Genomic DNA, 14,537 nt, shown 5'->3' with positions numbered 1-14,537 from the left:
TTATTATCTTTTATTTATATAGAAATCTGAAATATACTGACCATGGTTTCTACGGGCTATAACTTAGTGTGTGTGGGTGTATATATATATATATATATATATATATATATATATATATATATATATATATATATATATATATATATATATATATATATATATATATATATATAAGGTTTAGATCCATTGAGAACTCATAGTTTCCCGAAAACCTGAGAACTAAAGGTGGAGCGTTAGATCAAAACTAATTCATTAAGGGCGTGATTTTGATCTTACCGATCTCATTTAATGGTTCAATTCTTTTTATTATTGGAAATATTAATAAAAATTTCTAAAAGTTAACATAATAAACCTAATTTCAGATTTTTTTAATAATTTTCGTTTTTTTTAAATGGAGATTTTTTCATTTTTAATTGAAAAAAAAGTATTTTTTTTTTAAAAACTGCAATTAAAAAAAAATGCATTCTAAAAAAAACTGGAATTTTTTCAAAAAAACTGGAATTTTTTCAAAAGAACTGTATTTAAAAAACAGTTGTAATTTTTTTTAAAAAGCTGCAATTTTTTTAAAAAAAAAAGTAATTTCTTAAAAATCAATAAATTAAAAAAAAACTAGAATATTTACAAAAAAAAACTCTAATTTTTTTAACAAAAAAACAATGTTTTAGATGCATATATATATATATATATATATATATATATATATATATATATATATATATATATATCTTTCTTATACTATAATATTTGTATGTAATCATATAATAAATCCATTTTTATTTAATATTATATAAACACAATAATACAAGTAATTTATTCGAGACAAAATAAAATATAAAAAAAACCAAAAAATACTACAAAATTTCAAAGCATTTTTATGTCTTCATGTTCCATATTTTCTTTAATTTATTATTTTTCATCTCTTTAATATTTTCCACAAATGCTTCCAAATCTACAAGAAAAAAATGATTAATGCAAGAAAACTCACAAAAATACATGTGTTCATGTAGACGTAATTTATATGTGGTTCACTTATGATTTATATGCGAATCACATATAATTCATATGAAATTTACTTGTGAGTTACATGTGGTTAACATGTGAATTACATGTGAACCACATGTGATTCACTTGTTATGTACATGTGAATTACATGTAATTCATTTGTGAATCACTTGTTAATTACATGTAATTTATATGTAAATTACATATGTATCACATGTAACTTAAATGTGATTCAATTGTGATTTACATGTGAATCACATATAATTCATATGTGAATCACTTGTGATTCATTTGTGATTTACATGTGCATCACATGTAATTCATATGCGATTCACTTGTGAGATAAATATTCACACGTTATTCACTTGTGATTCACATGTGAATCACAAGTGATTCATAAAGCTCAATATAGAAGCAATTAAAATAAACTATATGGTTAGAAAAAATAAGTAATTAACATGATTTACATGTGAATTACATAAGATTCACATGTAAATCACAAATGATTCACATATGTCACAAGTGATTCACATGTGAATCACAAGTGATTCGCATGTAAATCTCTTTATTCATCATCATTTTTCAATATAAACTTTTTGATATTATATGAGAATTGCCTGAAATCCAATGCAGCACCAGTAGTTGATGAAGGTTTGCTTATAAAGCACTTGGAACCTAAAGGTGGCAGAAAACCCTACAAAAGTAAATAATAAGTTTTTCAGCAAACAACTTCTAATTATCTAGTTGGCAGTTGCAATGAAAACATAAAAATAAAAGCATATTCATATCTTCAACCAAAGGAACATTATGGAAATGGAGTGAAAATAACAATACCAATTTTTTTTCTTTGCTCATAGCAAATGATATGAGAGCAAAGATGAGCATCCCTGAGAATTGTGGCTCAGAGTGTGTTATTTTGTGAGTAGTTCATCACTCAGATGATGGAGAAGATGACAGATAATGGGAAGTTGCACTCTACCTTGAGAGGGAGGATTTGTTGGTGGATGATTAGAAATCATCTTGGAATGAGTTCAGTTCGGGGAAAACTAATACATACAGAAAGAATTTAGTATCACTTAATTGTATCTTACAATCACAATGAGAAAATTCAAATTCAAAAAGAATAACAGCAACATAACATACCAGAACTGAATATAAACAAAATTTCTTCTCTGACTTTCCCATATGAATGAACTATCCAAGATTTTGATTGAGTGGCAATTCATAAAACAGGTTATGTGCACAATCCATACTTAGAACAAAATAGAGAAATGTATGAATCCCAAAAGCTACCTGGTAACAAAAATCAAAGGCATAATCAAAATCGCGAGCTATATTAGAATACACACCTTATAATCCATCTAAATACTCTCATTTATAACCATAGTTCCTGTTAAGAACAAATGAACAAATCAAACTCTAAGCTAAAGTTATACAAAAGCAGTCAATGTTTTTTTTACATTTAGTTTTTGAGCCAAAAGAATCAGATTCCAAAATCAAACATTAAGCTATATATTTAATCTTCCTAAACTATCTTACAAACCACTTCTTCTTTACTTATGACATAAAGCACGACTTAATAGAGAAAGTAAATGTATATTTCCAAGTTAACTTCTAATAGTTAACAAATATTTCCCGAATTTGGCATTGTAGCATCATCTTTAGTGATTAGCTGGCCAGCAAAATCTTGCCAATCATTTAGTTTGGAAATATCCTCAGGTGGTAGGTCACAAGAACCATAGTCAATGGGATGAAATTACCAATATAGAAGCACAATTAACAAAGGTAAAGGGTGAAAACATTCTTTGAAACATTTCAACAAACACATTATGTGCTAAAAACAAACAAAAGATATTTTCCAACTCTGAACGGTTGAAAATCCATCAAGGTAAAGGAAACTAATACAATATTCAACATTAGAGAAAGAAAATAGGAAACAAGCAATGGTAGTTAAAAATATGAGAATAAATGAAGAACACTTATTCTTTTCTCCTTATGTTATCTAATTAGTAGTTGCAAAGAATAGAGTTCTTAAGAGGAAGAACAATCTGGTATTTTATCGATCATCAAAAAAATTCCCTAATACTTCTATTTCTCCTTTTACACAGGTGTTGGTTTCATCTAGTGGACTTACAATACGCAGAAAGTAAAGGCAGTAGGTCAGATCGAAGCCAACATGATTGAATCAAAAAATCAAAAATCAATATAGATATGAAAGCGTTTACCAAATCAGATCGATGTGTAGGAGAAACATATCTGGTGATGAAGGTGCAACGACAGAGGAAGAAGAGAGATCTCGATCTTAGTGGAGTAGTCCGATGATGATAGAGAAACAAGGGAGAAAGGATGTGCAATAATGGCGGGCAAAGCGATTCAAAATCAAAGCATCTTCAGTGGAGTTTTTCTATGAACAACGTGAGATCAATGAGTGTGGCGGTCAACAGAGGTAGAGGTGGCCGGTGAAGGGAGGAGGGAGGCGATCGACGCCTGATAATGGAGGAGGTTGCAGGCTATTTGACGAAGGTGAGTCGTCGGAGGATGGATCGTACGTTTGAGCGAGAAAGGAAAACGGGGAGGTGATAGAGAGAGATGAAAATTTATTTTATCAGATATTAGATTTAAGTAATCATTTAATTATACTTTTATTCGTATAATACCCCTGGTTGAATTAATTAAGATATCCCTCCTTCTTTTTTATCTACTTATTTACAAAAACGCCACCTTGCATCTCGACCTTTCCTTTTTTTTTGATCCAACGTTCCACCTTGAGTTTTCGGGTTTTCAGGAAACTTTAAGTTCTCAAATGATCACTCTCTCTCTCTCTCTCTCTCTCTCTCTTTATATATATATATATATATATATATATATATATATATATATATATATATATATATAGACACACACACACTAGCCGTTTACCCGCGCTAAGCGACAGGTGAAAATAATTTTTTCATAAAGTAGTTTCTACAAACAATTTGTTTTTTATATCGATTTTGAACCGATTTCGATTTTTTTGAAATCATTGTATTAAACTGATTTCAGTTATAATATGTTCGTTTTTTTAAGTGAAATTTAATTAGAAAACGATTTTAAGACCGGTAGATTGTTGATAGTGGTGGCTTTGGAGAGTTGATTGTTGTAGATTGATTCCTTCGACGGAAGAGATGTCGACGATTTGCGATGCGGCTATAGTGAAAAGTTGTTTTTTGCTAGAAATATCTTTTCAGAAATATGTTATAGTCCAAAGAACACAATGCATTATATCAACAAATATCGTTTACATTTTTGGTTTGGTAAAAATAAATGTTGTTGATCAAGGTTAAAAATATGTGTAGGGTGGTTAATTTTTGTTCAGCAGTTAGGTTTTTTTTAATAGTTGGTTTATGAAACAAATCAGATTATAGAAAACATAATTCATTCACAAATAATTTATTATATAAAATGATAAAATAGTTTATCTATTGCTTAATGTTAGACTATTCCCTTTTTTATGATAGGGGCTATTTTTTTTTTTTTTTTAATTTATTTATGATTCCCGTCAAATGTATAACACAAGCATTAGGTCACAAACATTATTGCCAATTTGTTTTTTTTTTTTTACCCCACCTTCCATTTACAATAATTCCATGAATATGAATTTGACATCTTCTATTTTCTTTTTATGTATCCCACGCAATGTTTTAAAAACCGGTTTGAACCGGCTGGTAGAACCGGTTAGACCGTGAACCGGGGAAGAGAACGGTTCAACTATCATCGGTTTTATGTCGATTTCTGAACCGGATTGAACCGTCCGGTTTTTAGGAAAACCCGGTTGAACCGGTCAAAATAAACCGGTTGAACCGGTTAAACCGAATAAAAACACATGGAAAAGAATTATTTGCATAATAAATTTTGGTGATTTTTTAAAAATCTATTTAGTTTTTTCTAACTAAAAACATATGGTAAATGTTGTAATGTTTTTTGATGTGTTTGTATTCATCTAAAACTATATTTTTTTTAGGTATTATATTGTATTTTCTTTTTTACGTATATGGATTGATGTAAAACACAAAAACTTATAGTTATATGTTATTTTATTGTATTTAGATCGATATACATTTTATTTTTATGTATATTTTTAATGTTTGAACTAGTAAACGTCAAATTCATGATTTATATATGTATGTTTGTGTAGAAAAATAGAAAAAAAAAAGATGAAAAATTATAGAAACCAGTTGACCCGGTGGTCGAACCGGTTGAACCGGAAATCGGTTATCATACCAACTTAACTAAAAAATTGGTTTTTAAAACACTGATCCCACGTGAAGTGCAGTGAAGATTAATAAATATATTTCTTGAATTTCTTATTTTTAATACTTACCCGAGTAATTAGATTAGAATTTGAAGATGTTGTCATCTTTTCCTTTTTTCATTTTCGACGGCATGTGTCATATTTTTTTTATTGTAGATCATGTTAGACTTTTATAAAAAGAATGGTCCAAGTGAGATCAAACGCTATAAACTTAGTATCCTAAATTAAGATCGGCCCATCATTATGAAACTTATACTTTGATAAAACACAACTATATATGAATTATATTGTAATTAAAGAATACGATATAGAATTTAATTGTTGCTAGTTTATTAATTATAGCATAAATATAATATTCATCTATATTTTTCTTTGATAAAAATAATATTTATTTATTTGTTTATAAATTATACGGAGTAAAATATAAAATAATAAAATATTTCAAATTAGTTGATTATTTATTTCCTGTTTATGCTTGCTAAACTTTCTGGACTATAGTTAATTCATATAAAATATAAAAACATTATATGATATTATTACTAAGAAAAACCCATGGGAAATCTAGTTTCAACTTAAGGGCATACTCATAGCATAAAACTCCCTAAAATACATATTACATACACACAAATTGCAAAGTAAATATATGAGCAAATTCATAAATAATGTTTTTTGTTCAATAAACGGCAGTATACTTTGAATTGTTTCTTATAACATCCTACTTTCAAAAATCATATCTAGTGCACAAAACACACTTCTACTTTCTAATAAAAATAAATTAAAATAGCATGCTATAATAAACAAATAAAATAAAGTAGGCTGCTATGATTATCGAAAGAATAATATAAATAAAAAATAGGGATATATACAGTAAAGTCCTAATATTTTCATTGATTTGACAAGAAAATCCTAAACTTTATTTTAATGACAGTAAAGTCCAAATTGCCGACAATTTTTAACACTTTTACCCATTTTTTCCCGGTTAGCCGGTAATTAGGATTTTTTTGTCAAAAAAATGAAGTTTAGGATTTTCTTATACAAACACAAACAACACATGCCCAGTCAAAAGGGTGTGAATGTGGAGAAGGGAAAGAAGGGCAATTTCATTTTTTTCGGTTTTTTATTTCTCCATTTTTGAGACTGCAAAAGGCCAACACAACCCTGGTTCTTTCTTTCTTTCTTGATTATATCAATTTTTTTTAAATGTCGGTTTGTTGAGATTAAGAAAACGATTTAACAAGAAGTAAATGTAAAGGATTTCAACAGGATCTAATTGATTAGAGAAAGTTTCAATAATTCTTATGCTTAAAGAGTATCATACCATTAAATTTCTAACAAAAATCATATATACACTAAAGTCCCAATATTTTCAACGATATGACAAAAAAGTCATAAACTTTATTTTTTTGACAGTAAAGTCCTAATTGACGATTTGACAAGAAAGTCTTTTAAACTTTATTTTGTTGACAAAAAAGTCCTAATTACCGGCTAACCGGGGAAAAGGGGTAAAAGTATCAAAAACTACTGGTAATTTGGACTTTACTCTAAAAAAAATTAAGTTTAGGACTTCTTTGTCAAATCGCTGAAAATATTGGGACTTTACTGTATATATCCCTAAAAAATAAACTATAGTAGGTTACATACGACCACTTTAAAACATCATGTTGTCATCTCCTTTAAATGAATTTTGGTTTTTGACTTCACCATGTGATTCTGTTGAAGGCATATGAAGTTTAGGCTGCAACCAACATTGCGACCTATAAAAAATGCCTTAAGAAGGCTTCTAAATTTGCTGATATCAATTGTCAAAAACAAATGAAGTGAGCTGCCATTTTTTCTTATAATTTTCATTTATTTAACAACTTCGTTATTACATTTTCAACAAACCATGGACGAAGTCAAAATAAAAGAGATGCATATGATAGATAGTAAAACTTCTATATTTTAGCAACATAATAAGCTTAGAAACAAACAAATTAAGTTTCCACATTTACCCTTGAGATCCAAACTTGAAATTCCAGATGTAAACTTTTTCCAATGCTTTGCTTTTAAACTTTAAACTTCCTACTTTCCACATTTTTCCTTGATGAATTTGATCAAATTATGAGTATTTCGGATTTGTCCATTTCAAAGCTAGTATATATTTCTTTTCTCATATTTTTCCCTTTTAGGGAAACCCCTATAACATGTCTAAAAATATTTGTTCTTCATTCTGCGACAAATTTCTCACTCAAACCTATTTAAAAAGGTTTTCTATGTGAAGGCAAGCACTTCTAGTGATCTCGGACATTGCCAAAACCATCTTTAGAATTGTTGCTAAAACTTGAATAACCGTAATAGCAATGTACTTGCAATTGTACGCTTCCATTTTTTTGCATAAGTTTAACATACTCCATTCAAGCTATTTCAATTTTCTTTGGATTATAATTTATACATGATCTAGGACATTGCCAAAGTGATCAATGTAGTGTCGGTTCCAAGTTCTTGCACCATATTGTGCCACTGAAGACTATAGTTGAGGTAAAAAAGTCTAAAATATGTCATAAATAATAAAACAAAACATACCATACTACAGTTGGTTATTTTAACTAAATGCATATTTGTATATTTCGAAAACTTTAAAAGAAGAAAAAATGAAATAAAAATAGTTACCTGAGTTCATCTAAACTTAATCAATACATGTATATCTTCACCTCAGGACCATCTAAGACACAAAGGGCACCAGATGTGAGTAATTATTTTGAGTTCAACTTAAGAGTTGTACAATCATGAGAACCAAATGTTTAGCAAATAAGACAACTTTGATTTTATAGTTTTACGGATTAAAAATAATAACAGACTTCCTAACCCGATCACCCTTTCATTTATAGTAATCCTAATTCTAATTCATATTCACATTGTCTATTAAACTCAAATCACACCCAAGAATAGCTCACTATTCCAACCTTTTAGATTTTCATAGAAAAGCTAAAACCTACACTTAGAAGATGGGTTACCTAAACTGAAAGTAAAAAAGAAAGACCAAATTACCCTTTTACTGTAATTTCTTCCCATTTCTGTTCTTGAACATTCATCTTCAATCAATCGTCATGTAAGGGTGCTATGATGCTTGTTAATTAATGACTTCTTTGGAACTTTGCAATAACCAATTTTTTTATCAATAATGAAGTAATTTAGTTATTCACACAAATGATTTGAAAAAAAAATCAGACCTCGTTTGTGGATGAAGAAAAACAAAGTACACTAACCACTTTCCAGGATCTAAACAACGTAGATTCCGGAGATATTACACATTCAAAACACATTGATTCATTTTTTCAAATTTACCAGATAACCATCACCACCGACACATCTAGAAGTTGACATAAAGGGAAAAAGATAAAAATCATTGAAAAGAGAAAATAACAAATCAAATGGAAAACTAACTATCCTGGATTGTATAACTTCAACCGATTGGAGAGGGGCGTCTGGAGAATGAATGGCAGATTAATGATGTCATCGGTAACAAAAATTTTGAGTTGGGAAATAAGAGTAGGAAAGGACAAAGGTTTGATATTTTTGTTCTTACCTAGAACCAATGACCGGAAGACATCAATGGTGACAGTGGCAGAGACTAGCGGTGGTTGTTATGCTTCCTTAGAAATGGAGCGGTGGTGGTCGACGATAGTCTTCAAAAAAACCCCAAAACACAAAATAGGGCGGTCTTTGTGGAAGTTCTGTAGGTGGAAATAACATCAGCAACCATGGTTTATAAGTAGTAACAGACCCAAAACTCAAACGAAACAAAAGAAACTCACACAGATTCAAGAACAGAAACGGGGATGGTACATCAGTTTACCGAAGGATGCTCTAGGATGTAAGATTTGTCGTTGCACTTTCCTGTTGCCCAGGGTTTGGAGAGAAAACGTGGATGATAGGAGAGAGAAAGAAGAGGAGGCAATGAAAGTTGAAATAGGTGCTAGGGTTTTTAAATAGATTGTTGAAGAGAGTTCAATTCAAAATTTCAATTAAATCAGAGATGAACAAAGATTGAGGGATGCTGAACAGCTGCCATTGACCAAGAACGTAGGTGATCTTGTGTTATCTAATTTGGCTTTTTCAATGGCCTGGGGATAAGATATGATTATATATATATATATATATATATATATATATATATATATATATATATATATATATATATATATATATGGTAAAGTGAATATACCTAACAACCTTCTATAAACTTAGGTACCTAACCTCATCAAACTACGTTATTTTGCATTAAATTTTAATTGCAATCATCCAAGGTTCTTAAACTTCATCCCTAAACTTGATTTACTTCAAAAAAAATTTAGGAATTCATCATTTTATTACTCCTACATCCTTTCATTTGTAGCGGTAGGATATGAAGCCTATCAGGTGGTATACGATAGAAAGACGTGATGTAAAAGAAAGATATTGGTGAAAGTCCAAAGATTTAGGAAGTAATCAAGTTATTTGGTTGAAGTTTAAGAACTTTAGCCAATTACAATGTAAATATGATACAAACCAATGTAGTATTATGGAGTTAGGTACCTAAGCTTATATAAGGTTGTTAGGTATATTCACTTTACCCATATATATATATATATATATATATATATATATATATATATATATATATATATATATATATATATATATATACATACTAGCAGTGTACCCGCGCAAAGCGGCAGAGCATATAAATTCTTTCGGTGATATGTTTCCTCTAAAAAAATGTTATGTTACAAAAGAAAGTACATTTCGAAGAAAAAATAATCAAACTATGGAGTTATTTAGGAGATGGAGTTATTTTTTGTTCCTGGACGGTGAGCTTTATAGCAGAGGAGGGAACAAAGAGGTATATGCGATTGAAGAGATATTTGAATCAACATGCTAAATTTAAGGATATCTAAAAGGGTTCAAAATTTGAATGAGTCCGGGATTTGAGGGAACCATATCAAATTGCTGAGAAATATAAGGAGATTTGATGATAAATTTTTGAATTCAAAATGTGGTTAAAATTTAATATTATTTTATTAATGGTTACTTGTACTATCAGCTTCATCATTTGGACGTTTTATAAAAATATTATTATTATAAACAATTTATTTTTAGAAATAGTTAGATTTTTTTTATAAGATAGTATATATATATATATATATATATATATATATATATATATATATATATATATATATATATATATATATATATATATATATATATATATATATATATATATATATATATATCAGCGCACAACCAACGTGATACATCCGACAAGCTTCGTTTTCAAAAATTAAAATTCACATAAATATAGCATGTAAATACCATTAAAGGTAGCAAGAATGCCATATACAAACATGCTTTTGAAACTTACAACCTATAGAAAATATATTAAAACCAACACATATACGACGAATTTATTACAAATATAAGTTCAATATTAAAACTACAACATTATCCACCAATCAATCGCCATCTTCACACAACCCGTCTCTACCCTTTCTTAGCTTTATAATACTGATAGACAGTATAAAAGGTTTGCAAAGCCGCAAAAGAAAGCAACAAAAAGGCCGCGAAAGCTGAAATTGCAGCCCATGGGCTCTCAAAATATCTATGCTTAAACCCAGCCAAATGCACATGCCACCCATTCTCGCAATACTCATTCACTTCCACAAACAAACCTGTCAAGTAATTATCTTTTATATTAAAAGCTACATCTTTTCCAACATTTTTGAAAAATTTCGCTAGCTCTTTATCCGTTCCGAGATAATTCTCAATAATTTTGTCTTCCGAAAGCACACCCACGTCACTTGAAGTGTTCATTAGACATCCCATGAACACAATGTAAGTTGTAATATGTTTGGAGCAATGAAAATAACACAGCTCGAAAGCAATACAATTCAAAAAGAACGAACTGTAAAAATCGTCCATGTTTATTTGAGGAATCAAAAGAACACCATTTCGGAACTCAATGTCCAAGAAGCTATCGGGCTCTTGACTTGCCTTAAACTTAACTCCAACGATCTTGAGTTTGTTCGCTGGGGGGATAAGTTTAAGGTAAGAGTTATTGATCTTGAGTTTGGTCGGGGTTTGGATAAGTTTTTGGGAAGAGCTTTTGGATATGTCAACGGTGGGAACTGGGTTTTGTTCTTTAGGGTTTATGAAACTTTTTCGGAAAAAATCTAGTAAATGTTTCCCTTCGGTATTCTTGTGTTCATTTAGTATCTCTTTTTTCCTATCAACTGTGTAATTGAAAAACTCAAGGATTAAAGTTGAAAGTGTGCGATCATCGGGTTTAGACCCATCTTTAGATTCATCAAACAACTTTTGGAGAACGAAAAATGGGATTTGGTTCTCAATTCTCAAAAGATCTCTCATCAAAAATGGAGACACCCAAACCATTCTAAAAATGGGATCATCTTTATCAGTCAGAACCAACTTTCCAACTTTTCTGAACAATTCAATCAAGAAAAACCCATCAAGCACCATCATTTTAGCAAGATCATTGGCGGAAAAGTGATCAAGAGATTCTGAGTAGCTTTGTCGAATTTTATCCTGCATTGACACTATGATTTTCATGAAATGTCCAATTGAGTTACCTGTTCTTTGGATCAAATCATCCAGGTACCTCCATTTATGTTCTTCGATCATCTCAAGGTGCTTCTTTCCATGGTGGTATGGGCCGATTGAGACGATTCGAGGTTGATATGCTTCCCTGTTGATCTCGAAAAGACTCTGGGGGACTCTGAATATGCAACATGAGTCATTTCCAGCTGACTTGTGTAGTAATTTTGGTGGTTTTTTCATTTGGGTGTTCATGAACTTCACCTCTTGGTCTATTGTAATAACATGATTGGGATACATCTTTTTTTTTTTTTGGTTGAACTGTGTTTACATGTGAACGATTGGAGGTGATTAAAAGGTGAATATATGAAGATATTAAGTCGATAAACGTCAATAGTTTAGGGTTTTCGTAGTTGATTCTATGAAGTTTCCTTTCGGGTTCCGATCATTGTATAAGAACAAGTGGAAGAAGAAACAAATGTGGAAGAACAAACCAATGAAAGAAGAAGGCTTTATCGCGTGGGGTCTCAAATCGATAGAAATATTTCAAACAGGCAATTTCGTAGACATTAATTCCAAGACGAAATGGTCGTTGATATTTTTCTGAGTTTATTTATAAATTAAAATTTTAAAATAATACTCAAATTGATGTAATTGCCTGTTAATCATGAAAAATCATTAATATTATCATTTTTGTGTGTTCATTATAAAACACTTAATTTTAAGTAGTCATTAGAGCATAATAGTTTATCTTTGTTTAATATTTTATTACAAAATACTTAAAAAAAAAAAAAGGAAAATACCAAAATAGCTATAAATTTTGCATGTCATCATCTACAAAAATATTATTGTTGGCCGACAAAAAATAATTTAACAAAAATGTTGTTTTGGTATGGTTGACTGGGAAACTTGCGGAAATTTATATGGAACTCTAATTTAAAAAAACATTTATTGTCTTATTATATTGACATAGAGATGCACAAAAATCGATCCTGAACCGGTTCTAAATCGATCCTAAATCAATCTTTTTTTTTTTTTGGATTGGTCTTCTTTTGGACCGGTATGTTTTAGACCGGTTTAGATCGGTCCTCGGTCGGTCCTTTTTCGGTCCCATCCTTTTTTGGATCGGTCTTTTTTTGGATCTGTCTTTTTTTTTTTGGATCAGTTTTGCTATAAACTAGTCCGATACCGGTTTTTTTTTCGGTTCTGTAACATCCATAAATTTTACGTCAAATTTAAACTTTTCCAATTATAATTAAAACCCAAATAGTGTTTGTTTACAAATTGTTTTTAAATCATTATCCATCAGAGTGTCCCAAAAACAGATCATAAGGATGAGGAGCGGTACGATCACGCCTTCACCTTGCCACGATCTCCTGAAATACCTTAAACAATAACTGAAAACTGTAAGCCCAAGGGCTTAGTGAGCTACCCCCAAAATACCAATACCACACTGAAATGTCAAAACGCTAACAATCAATAAACAACATGCATACTGGGCCATCGGTCTGACTGGACCGCCCTACAGGGCCTACAGTCTAACTGAATCTATAACGAGCCTTCGGTATAACAGGACCACCACATGGGCCTACAGTCTCCCCGGACCGCTCATATGGTATGTTGGCTTTCAGCACAAAGCAGTATTGCCTCAACCCAATCAACAAGAAACTAATCATGTGCGCATAACTAACATATACTGGCATACATAAGCGTCAAACATATCTATCTCATGATCATAAATCATAGCAATATCTCATAGCTAAAGCATCGACCTAGCAGGCCACTAACATACCGATCCCTAAGGATCATAGAATCATAACATATTGTCTATCCTGATTCCAATCTATCAGATCATAACTCTCTCTCTCTCTCTCTCTCTCTCTATATATATATATATATATATATATATATATATATATATATATATATATATATATATATCATAACGATAACAACTAAAGAGTCGGCCTTGGTGCCTTAGACCCTTTTGATATAGTGAGGATAACTTACCTCGCAGATGTCGACTCGGTAGATAAATCCCAACTCTCGGATCACTTGCTAAAGACTCCACCACCTATTACCATAGTAGGAATATACTCATAAGTCCTCAACCTCACAAAGGTACTCCATAAACCAACTAGTCAACACCTGATCAAAGTCAAAGTCCTCAGTCAAGGTCAACAATCAATATTAACCTTAACTCGCCGAGTACCCTCGTCTACTCGCCAAGTTCCTTGAACTTCTTCCCTACTCGCCGAGTCACCGGGGTGACTCGTCGAGTTCTTACGACTTTCGATCAAAACTCTAAGGCCACCCGTCGAGTTTCCTTCTTGTAACACGACGGATACACACACATTCATAACTTGGGGAAAACTCATCCGACTCGTCGAGTTGTTCATACAACTCGTCGAGTCTATGGCAATCTTCATCGGACTCACCGAGTTGTTCATCCAACTCGTCGAGTTATTGGCCATCTTTATATGACTCGCTGAGTCAACCTTGCGACTCGCCGAGTTCCTTCAGTCCGTAAGCCATACAGACTCATTTAAGCCATACAATGGCTCCAAATTACATATCCAAGCTTCTAGGGCATGCTTTTAACATAAAGTTGCAGACTTTACGTGCATGCATGACTGAAAAGGTTCTTAATGCCAAATCTAAGCTCTTAATG

At 31.0% G+C, this 14,537-nt stretch overlaps 1 pseudogene; it reads right to left on the bottom strand.

Moving 5' to 3' along the window:
* Positions 1-10,585: 10,585 nt before the first annotated feature.
* On the bottom strand, positions 10,586-12,336 carry LOC145001149 (UPF0481 protein At3g47200 pseudogene; annotated as a pseudogene).
* Between the last annotated feature and the right edge of the window lie 2,201 nt (positions 12,337-14,537).

The sequence above is a fragment of the Lactuca saligna genome, chromosome 6 (assembly GCF_052625555.1).
Source record: "Lactuca saligna cultivar CGN05327 chromosome 6, ASM5262555v1, whole genome shotgun sequence".
In the NCBI taxonomy this organism is placed as follows: domain Eukaryota; kingdom Viridiplantae; phylum Streptophyta; class Magnoliopsida; order Asterales; family Asteraceae; genus Lactuca; species Lactuca saligna.
The sequence above is the reverse complement of the archived record's forward strand: the minus strand, read 5'-3'. Positions and strand labels throughout refer to the sequence as shown.